The sequence below is a fragment of the Anomaloglossus baeobatrachus genome, chromosome 4 (genome assembly GCF_048569485.1).
Source record: "Anomaloglossus baeobatrachus isolate aAnoBae1 chromosome 4, aAnoBae1.hap1, whole genome shotgun sequence".
NCBI classification, from domain to species: domain Eukaryota; kingdom Metazoa; phylum Chordata; class Amphibia; order Anura; family Aromobatidae; genus Anomaloglossus; species Anomaloglossus baeobatrachus.
In genome coordinates, this window is record NC_134356.1 from 442,190,532 (window position 1) to 442,201,880 (window position 11,349).

The window sequence follows — 11,349 nt, forward strand, 5'->3', positions numbered from 1 at the left end:
TTATCTTCCAGACAGCCGGCTGAGGCAGTGATAACAGCGGTGTTCAGGTATTTATCATGGGTGTTTGCAGGAGAGCTCCACAGACAAGTCTCCTCACATTGCCGTCCAGGCCACGCCCCTCAACGATATATCGTTAGCGATGTCGCAGCATGTAAAGCACCCTTTAGGGTATGTGCGCACGTCGTGTCCGTGCAGAAATTTCTGCAGCGATTTGACAGTACATGTGCACGTCAAATCGCTGCAGAAACACTGCATAATGAATGCAGTGAAAAAGACTATTTCATGCGCTCTGGATGCAGCCCCCACCATAGACAGAGCGGGACCTGCATCCAAAGTGCACGGAATAAGTGACATGTTGCTTTTTAGAACTCAGCGTTTTGGCAGCATTCAAATCGCTGCGTTCTAAAACGCAACGTGCGCATGGATTATACACCATCTTCATAGATTGTGCTGGGAACGCATGACGCATGCAGTTACACTGCAGTGCAATACGCAGCGTAACTGCACGCAAATACGCAACATGCGCACAGCGCCTTATATAGTCACATCCACAATTTATGGATGCAATAAATTTTAACTGACAAGTTCATATGAATGTAGACTTGAGAATTAGATTGCAACATAGGCAACAGCAAATTTCAGAGTTAGGACCTGGATTGAATAAGTGTATGGCTATCAGAGCAGCTACCTGGAATAGAGTATGTGTGAAGTCTTGGCATTAGCTACTTCGACTAGCACAGGGGTGGGCAACTTTTTTCTGTTAAGGTCCATTTGAGTAATAATTTTTATGGCCCATGAATGTTATCAGTCACCATTGCTCATGTAATATTTATAGAACTCAAGCAGTGAAAAGGTCTGCTGTGTACATCACATAGGATACACTGAGACTGCTGTATGTACATCACATAGGATACAATGAGGCACCTACACTTGATTGGTTGTCATCGAGAAGCCCGCTGTATATACATCACATAGGAGAAACTGAGACTACCGTGTACATCATTACATATAGAAAACAGACTGTGGCATATACATCACATAGGAAGCACTGAGATTGCTGTATATAGACAACATAGGATACAATAAGACTGCTGTAAATACTTCACATTGGAGTCACAGAGACTGCTGTATATTGATCACTTAGGAGACACTGAGACTGCTGCATACATCCTATATTGGAGAAACAGACTGCTATATACACATTACAATTTATTTTTAGCCCACTATTGAGTCTATGGTACTACATATGTGAAAAGGGGTTTATATACAAAATCCAAATATAAATTACAATGAGCAAACTAAGATTGACAGACTGGATCAGAGAGCAAGAGGACCTTGCCCTCGAGGGGCTACCTTTTACAGAGTATTGGGGAAGGAGACAATAGGGGGGTTGCAGCAGCTTCAGTGGTGTTGAGGTGACAGCAGGGTTATTGCATGTTGTAAGCTTCCATCTGAAAGTTCTGAATGAGGTGGATAATCAGATGTGTTGGAGCATGGAATTCCAAAGAATGGGAAACGATCGGGAGAACTCTAAAGGCCGGTTTACACACAGCAACATCGCTAGCAATGTCGCTAGCGATAGCACCCGCCCCTGTCGTTTTGTGCGTCACGGGCAAATTGCTGCCCATGGCGAACAATATCGCAGGTACGTGTCACACGAACTTACCCTCATAACGACGTCGCTGTGGCCGGCGAACAACCTCTTTTTTAAGGGGGCGGTTCGTGCGGCGTCACAGCGACGTCACACAGCAGGCCACCAACAGAAGCGGATTGGCGGAGAGCAGCCGCATGAACATCACTCCCACCTCGTTGCTGGAGGAAGCAGGAACGCTATTGTTTGTCGTTCCCGGGGTGTCACACGTAGCGATGTGTGCTGCCTCAGGAACGACGAACAACCTGCGTCCCAAACGAGCAACGATATATTGAAAATGAACGACGTGTCAACAATCAACGATTTTGTGAGTGTTTAGGATCGTTAGCGGTCGCTCGTAAGTGTCACACGCAGCGACGTCACTAACTAGGCCGGATGTGCGTCACGAATTCCATGACCTTAGCGATATCTTGTTAGCGATGTTGTTGCGTGTAACGGGGCCTTTAGATTCAGGGTTGAGGAAAGGATGGATTTATTGAGTTGGAGGTGGGAGGAGGTGGTAAGATCTTTAGATGTGTCTTTTGAAGGACAGGGTGTAGTCAAGGGTTACTCCGAGGCTGCAGACTTCCGTTACACCAGAAGCTGTGATGTAATTTATTGTGATAGATTGGGTGGGAGATTTAAGTTGGATGGGTTAAGATGATGAGTTTGGTTTTCTCCATGTTACGTTTTAGGAAGCATGAAGAGGAGTAGGATATGGCTGATAGACACTCTGGAATTCTGGACAACAGAGAGGTAGATCTGAATGTTCTCAGCGTATAGGTGGTACTGGAAGCCATGGGACTTTGCATTTTCCCAGGCCAAAGGCATAGATGGAAAAGAGAATGGGTCTCGACAGCCATGTAGGATACTAACAGCGAGACGGCAGTATAAGGAGGTAGTATGGGAATGACAGACTCCAAATGTGTGGTTAGTGAGGTATGAGGAGCTCCAGGAGAGGGCAAGCCCTTTGATGCCAAGAGAAGTGGGGATCTGTAGTAGGAAAGAATGGTCGACTATGTCAAAGGCAGAGAACAGGGCTAGAAGTAGGAATATAGAATAATGTCTTAGTTTTGGCACTAAGACGTTAGTAATTTTTGGCTAGGGCACTTTTAGTGGAATAGACCTGCGGGTGGCAAGAAACAGAAAGGAGGACAGGTGAGACGAATTTTTTTTTTGTGTATGTGAAGAACGGCATTTCAGGTGACACAATCACTGGATGGGACAGTGCTACAAGAAGGGGACTAAGAAAGGGGACATTACTACAAGAAAAGGACCAGCATGGGCACATTACTACAGGATGGGGACAAGGATGGGGCACATTACTACAAGGAGAGAACCAGCATGGGCACATTACTACAGGATGGGGACATGGATGAGCAAATTACTACAAAATGGGGACAAGCATGAGCACTTTACTACAGAATTTGGAGAAGGTTGGGCACTACCACAGGATGAAGATGGGATAGGCACACATTACTAAAGGATAAGGACAAGGGTGGGTACATTACAACAGGATGTGGACAAGGATGGGTAACATTAGTACAGCATGGGAACAAGAATGGGGCACATTACTACAAGAAAGGAACAAGGATGGGCACATTACTACAGGATTTGGACCAGGATGGGCACATTACTAAAGGATAAGGACAAAGATGGGCACATTACAACTGGATGGGGACAAGAATGGGGCACTTGACTACAGGATGAGCACTTTTCTACAGGATGGGTACATTGCTACAAAATGGACACATTGCTACAAAAAAAGGATCGGGAAAGGAAACATTACTACAAGAGGAGGACCAGCATGAAACAAAGCATGGGGGACATTACTACAAGGCGACAAGGATGGGCACATTACTACTAAACGAATCAGGATGGGCACATTACTACAAGGGGACCAGAATTGGGAACATTTATTGCAAGATGGTGACCGGGATGGGTACATTACTAATAGATGGGGATAAGGATGGGCATATTACTACAGGATGGGGACAAGGATGGGGCAAATTAATACAGGAGAACGGCCAGGATGGGCACATTACTACAGGATGGGGGATATGGATGGGGCACATTACTATAAGGGGAGAAGGATTGGGCAAGTTACTATTACTAGAAGGGGACAAAAATGGGGCACATTACTACAGGATGGGGACAATGGTAGGCACATTATTAAAGGATAGGGACATGGATTGGCTGTGACTGGGTATGCGACAGAGCAGGCAAGGACAGCAGGCCGATGAAGAATCCAACAAGTTTTAATGAGGCAGGGGGCATAGAACATCCGATATCAATATTGTTCTTTAGAGTTCTTTAGAGTCCACAATGAGTCCTCAAAGTTACGGGGGTGCCACCCAGCAATCCGATGCCAGAGAACATGTAGCAGTAATCCTTGGAAGAAGTCAATCCAGTAGGTGAGAGACATAACCCAATCACACGTGACAGCTTCCATAAGTCCACACACAGGTGAACCTCAGCACACACTCAACTCAACTGACTGATCCACCAAGAGTGTGTTCTCCAGTGCCTGTGGTCAAACCCTTGAAGGAGAAGAGTTCACACACACTTTTGAGTATGTGGCTATCTATGAAGTCTACAGAAGCTCATGGCTCCATTGTCTCCCACAGGCTGGTCTATTGGAGTCGCCCCCAGCTGAGAAGAGCAAAATTGCAGAGCAATCTACCTGACCCTATATGGCATAGAGTACATGAATACAGACCGGGGGCGGGGGGACACACTGCCACATTGGCATATTACTAAAGGATGGGGACAAGAATGGGGCACATTACTACAGGATGGGCACTTTTCTACAGGATGGGCACATTGCTACAAGAAAGGGAACAGGAAAGGGAACATTACTATAAGAGGAGGACTGGCATGGGGCAAAGCATGGGGCACATTACTACAGGATAGGGACAAAGATGGGGCACATTACTACAAAGGGACCAGGATGGGCATATTACTACAGGATGAGGACCAGGATGGGGACATTACTACAAAAGGGGGACCAGAATTGGGAACATTTATTGCAAGATGGTGGCCAGGATTGGCACATTACTACAAAATGGGGATATGGATGGGCATATTACTACAGAATAGGGACAAGGATGGGGCACATTACTATAGGATGGGGACAAGAATGGGGCACATTACTACAAAGGGACCAGTATGGGCATATTACTGCAGGATGGGGACATTACTACAAGAAGGGGACCAGAATTGGAAACATTTATCGAAAGATGGTGACCAGGATGGGCATATTACTACAAGATGGGGATATGGATGGGCATATTACTACAGAATAGCGACAAGGATGGGGCTCATTACTACAGGATGGGCACATTACTACAGGATGGGAACAAGGATGGGCACATTACTGCAGAATGTGGACATGGATGGGGCACATTACTATTAATACAAGGGGACAAGAATGGGGCACATTCCTACAGGATGGGACACATTAATGCAGGATAGTGACACTACTGCAGGATGAGGATGGGAACATTATTGCAAGATGGGGACTAGGATGTGAACATTATTACAAGGTGTTGGCCAAAATTACTATATGGTGCTAATTGTAAGATATTACTTACAAGAAGCGGATAAAATGTAAAAAAAAAATTCTAAATAAAGCGTGACTTTTTTTATAATTAAAAATGTTTTCTTTATATAGATAAACTAAAAAAAAAAGTGCATGCTATCGTCACATGACGACCTAAGCTATGAAACTGTATAGAAAAAATATGGTGTCAGTATATTTTTTTTTTTTGCAAAGAATGCAGCCCCCCAAATTAACTTTTTTCTTATGTGTGGCCCATACCCAAACGAGTTTGAGACCCCTGGTTTAGACTGTGCAGCTTGTCTATAAAATTTTACGAGTGAAACAGGTCTGGGTCCTGATCTGCACCCATCTATTTTGGGGGATATTGCATTAATAGTTTGCAAGCAATTATTGTAACACTTTAACCCCTGAAAAAAACACATAACTGCCTATTACTAGAGTTGAGCGGACTGGGAATAATCCGGGTCTGGCGGATCCGCGACGGGTTAATAAAGAAGTCCGGATCCGATCCGGAATCCGGCACATATATGTCAATGGGGAGTGGAATCCGGGACGAGAAAGCGAGAGAGAGAAAAAAAAAAAACGGATCCGGATCGTGCACCCGGAGTTCCGGGTTGGACTCTGATCTGCCGCTCAAACCGTGCGTATCCGGATTTTGCCGATTCGGGTCCGCTCAATGCTACCTATTACCAATGTTCATTAAGGAGCTTTAAGCCTCAGCGCTGCTTTTTAACGGCGCTGGGAATTAAATAAATCGTGCCACCACAAAGTGAAAATGCAATGTCAGCTGTCTATGGCAGCTTAAACTCTGCCCTTTTTTCCTAATTTGTTTTGGTACTGAATGGGGGGCAATTAACCCCTTATTTCAACCTGTCTGTCGTGAGAGCCACATATAGATAGCTAAAAGTATGAAAGTGCTTCTACTTTAACCCTTGTGGTGCGCCGCAATTGGGTTTACCCCTTCCCCAGAGTGGCGTGTTAGACTCCATGTTCTGCAGTGCATGAGACCAGCAGTAAAAATGAAAAATATACAAATTATGTAGCGGTACTAAGAAAAGAAGTTTTAAGAAAGAGAGTAAAAATGTAGAATATAGATTAGTGAAAACTGTTTAACCACTAAAGATGACAAAAAAGTACACATTATTCTATGAATTGTATATACAGTTAGGTCCAGAAATATTTGGACAGTGGCATTTGGGGACTTTAGTGGTTTACCAAAACATATTCAAGATAGTTCTATAATAAATATGTGCTTAAAGTACAGACTTTAATTTGAGGGTATTAACATCCTAATTAGAGTAAAGGTTTAGGATTTACATCTGTTTAACATGTAGCTGCCTCTTTAACTCTTAAAGCTCTTTAACCACTTCACCCACGGCTGATTTTCAGTTTGTTTTTTTTCACTCCCCTTCTTCAGAGAGCCGTAACATTTCTATTTTTCAGTCAATCTTGCCATACGAGGCCTTGTTTTTTGCGGAAAGATTTGTACTTTTAACTGAAACCACGAGTTTTACCATAGAGTGTACTGGAAAAACGCAAACAAATTCCAAATGTGGCAAAAATTGCAAAAAAGTGCGGTTGCACCATTGTTTTTGAGATTTTATTCATTGTGTTCACTATAAGGTAAAACTGATGGGTTTTTGTGATACCGCAGGTCGGTGCAAGTTTGTAGACACCAAACATGTATGTTTACTTTTTATCTAAGGGGTTAAAAGAATCAGAAATTTGTACAAAAAAGTGCACGTTTTGCGCCATTTTCCACGACCCGTAGCTTTTTCATTTTTTGCGATCTACGGTTAAGTGACGGCTTATTTTTTGAGTCTCGAGCTGACGTTTTTAATAGTATCATTTTTGCCCAGATGCTACATTTTGATTGCCTGTTATTGCATTTTGCGCGAAATTTACGGCAACCAGAAAACATAATTTTGGCTTTTGGAATTTTGTTTTACGCTACGCAGTTTACCAATCAGTTTAATTGATTTTAGATCTTGATAGATTGGGCATTTCTGAACTCAGCGATAACAAATGTGTGTATATTTTTTTTTAATTTTTTAACCCTTTAATTTTAATGAGGGGGGGTGATTTTAAGTTTTTTTTTAAAAAAATGTTTACACTTTTTTTTTTTTTAACTTTTTTTAATTTTATTTTACTAGTCCCCCTAGAGGGCTATAAGGATCAGCAGTCTGATCGCTCATTCTTTTCTCCCAATCAGAGCAGCATTGCTCAGATTGGGAGAACTGCTCACCTCTTGTAACCTGCAGTACTCGGCTGCTTGTTACAGGACCAGAGTCATGTGAGCTACAAGAGTTATCACATGACCCTGTGCTACCATGACAACTATTGGATCCATATGATCACATCACGTGACTTTCAGTGGAGGTAGGTGAGTATGCGATTACCGCGATCACCATTAAAATGGCGCTGTTACATTTTGACAGCGCCATTTAAGGGGTTAACAGGTACGGGTGGATAGTGATTCCACTCATGCCTGCAAGGCACATGTCAGCTGTATAAATCAGCTGACATGTACGCTGATCACAGCCAGTGGGGAATAACATTATGACCCCAGGTATGTAATATTACTGCCACCGGTCGTTAAGGGGTTAATGGGCTGCATGGGTCACTCTCTCAGTAATCCATCATCAATTAAGGAGGTAAAAGGTCTTGAGATGATTCCAGGAGTGGCATTTGCATTTGGAAGCACTTCCTGTGAACCCACAACATGACCGTCCAAGACGTTTTGAATGTAAGAGAAACAGACAATCATGCTGGAAAAAAAAAAATGAGAAATCCATCAGAGAGAGAAGGAATGTTAGGAGTGGCCAGATCAACAGTTCGGTACATTCTGCAAAAAAAAAAAAAGACAGTGTGCTGGTGAGCTTGGGAACTCAAAAAGGCCTTGGACGTCCACAGAAGACAGTAGTAGTGGATGATCCTAGAATCCTTTCCATGGTGAAGAAAACCCCCTTCACAACATCCACCCATGTGAAAAACACTCTCCAGGAAGTAGATGTTTCAGTATCTATGTCTACCATAAAGAGACGATTTGATGAGAATAAATACAGAAGGTTAACCACAAGGTGCAAACCATTAATCAGCCTTAAAAATAGAAAGGCCAGACTAGACTTTGCCAAAAAAAAAAAACCTTCAAAGAATGCTTTTCCAGAACTGGGCTGGCTTCTTTAAACAGATGAAATGAAGATCAAACTGTACCAGAATGTCCCCGTAGTCTGATGGCAGCACAGATAAAGCCCACGACTGCAGCCCCCCGCTGTCTGGTTGTATCTGTGCTGTGTATCCAGTGCCTAGAGTCACGTGTGAGGTTTTGCCGGGTGATGCGTCGCGAGACTCGTGCGAGTCCCTCGCAAGTGTGATACCAGCCTAAGAAAAAACGTATGCGGCTTTTTTTTTAATATTGAAATAATTTTTTAAAAAACCGATGTGCGGTCCCCCCAATTTTGATACCCAGCCAAGATAAAGCTGGCTGGGGGCTAGTATTCTCAGCCCGCAGCCGCCCAGTATTACCGCATTATTATTATTATTATTATTATTATTTATAGAGCACCATTGATTACATGGTGCTGTACATGAGAAGGGGGTTACATACAGAATACATATATAAGTTACAATAGACAGACTAGTACAGAGGGAAGAGGGCCCTGCCCTTGCGGGCTAACATTCTATAGGATTTTGGGGAGGAGACAGTAGGTGGGGTGTAGGTTGGGCGGCAGCTCCGCACAGTGGTGGTGGTGAAGCAGTGAGGTCATTGAAGGTTATAGGCATTTCTGAACAGATGAGTTTTCAAGTTCTGTTTGAAGTTTGCAAGTGTAGTAGATAGTCTGACATGATGAGGCAGCGAGTTCCAGGAGACTGGGGATGCTCGGGAGAAGTCTTGGAGTCGGTTGTGTGAGGAGCGAATGAGCGAGGAGGAGAGAAGGAGATCTTGGGAGGATCGGAGATTGCGTTTTGGAGAGTAGTGAGAAATTAGTTCAGAGATATACGGAGGAGATAGATTATGGATGGCTTTGTAGGTCAGTGTTAGTAATTTGAATTGGATACGGTGGAAAATTGGGAGCCAATGGAGGGATTTGCAGAGAGGAGAAGCAGGGTGGTATACGCATCTATTAGATGTGACAATCCGGGTGCTATACCGTCTCTTCCCGAATTGCCCTCGTGCGTTGGCAATCGGGGTAATAGCAGGGGTTAATAACAGCGCACAGCTACTACTAAACTGTAGGTTAGTGGTGGCACAGGCGTCTGAGATACCTGCATCACAACCTGTACATGAAAGTAAATAAGTACAAACACGGAGAACAATCCTTTATTTGGAATAAAATACAAAAACACACCCTCCTTCACCACTTTATTAACCCCCAGCACCCTCCAGGTCCGGCGTAATCCACACAAAGTCCCATACCGCATCCTGCTCTGCTACGTATGAATATCACAGCGAGTGGCCATAGAGCACGACCACTCGCTGTGAGCTCCAGAGAATGAATGAGTTGCGCAATGAGTGGTGACGTCACTCTGGTCATTTGCGGTCACAGCTGGAGGTTCCAACATTCCTTCACCTGTGATCGCAGGTAACCTGACCTCAGGTGGGGGTCACTGAGTTCAGACCTGTATCTCCTATCAAAAAATCACTTTTTTTGGCCAAGAGATACAGATTTGGTGCTGAAATTTTTACACCATATTCCTGCACCCAATCTACACCTCCTGACCCTATTGAACGTTTTAACACTATGTTCAGTTTTGAGTGTATTTGTATCAATGGGACTCGATTATAGTGGGAGAGCTAATTGTAATATGATTATTTGTGATGATGCTAAATTTGACCGTGTTTATTGTTGACTCTGTATTGCTAAAATTGTATCAATAAAGAAAACATTAAAACAAACAAACAATCTACACCTCCTGGCAGAAAAATGTGTTCTTTTTAATGCATTTTTTTTGCCGCGGTTTTTGTTGCGATTTTTGGTGCTGAAAATTTTACACCTTATTCCTGCATCCAATCTACACCTCGTGGCAAAAAAAGTGTGTTTTTGACACATTCTTTTGCCTCAGTTTTTGTTCTGGCTTTTGGTGCAATTTTTGCCGCAGTTTTGTGCCAGGAGGTGCACATTTGGTGCTGAAATAATCTGCACCAGATTTCAGCATCAAATTTCCATCTCCTGGCAGAATTTCTTTTTTCTTTTTCTTTTTTTTTCTTCAGTTTTGGGCCAAGGAATGCAAATTTGGTGCTGAAATTGTTTTTTTTTTATGCATTTTTGTTGCCACTTTTTTTTGTTCCGGCTTTTTGCCAGAAGGTGCACATTTAGGGATCATGCGCACGTAACTGCTGAATATTCTGCAGCGATTTGACTGCACATGTGCGTGTCAAATCGCTGCAGAAACACTGCATAATGGATGCAGTTTTTCTGCACAAAAAAAAGCCGATTTCATGCGCTATGGCTGCTGCCCCCAGCATAGACAGACTGGGAGCTGCATCCATAGCGCACGGAATAATTGACATGCTCATTTTATGAACGAACGGATTTGGGTCAAAATTTTAGCACCCAAATCGCTGCGTTCATAAAAGCATCGTGTACACGTGTCATGCACAATCTTCATAGATTGTGCAGGGGACGCAGGATGCATGCATTTACGCTGCAGTGCTATACGCAGCGTAAATGCATGCAATTACGCAATGTGTGCATGAGACCTTAGTGCTGAAATTGTCTGCACCAGATTTCAGCACCAAATTTCTACCTCCTGGCAGAAAAAAAAGATTTTTGGGCCAAGGGATGCAAATTTGGTGCTGAAATTTTTGCACCATATTCCCTCATCCAATCTACACTTCCTGGCAAAATAACTGTGGGTTTTTGACACATTTTTTGCCACGTTTCTTGCTGCGTTTTTTTTGTTCTAGCTTTTTGTTGCGTTTTTGAGCCAGGAGCACATTTGGTGCTGAAATCGTCTGCACCAGATTTCAGCTCCAAATTTGCATTTTTTTTTATTTTTTTTTTGTTACTTAAAAAAAAAAAAAAAAAAAATGATGTTCGTCCCCCCCCTATTTTCATCCACAGCCATGATAAAGCCAGCCTAGGGGCTGGTATTCTCAGCTCGCAGCTGTCCAGTATTGCCTCGTCCATTAGATGTGACAATCCCGGTGCTATAT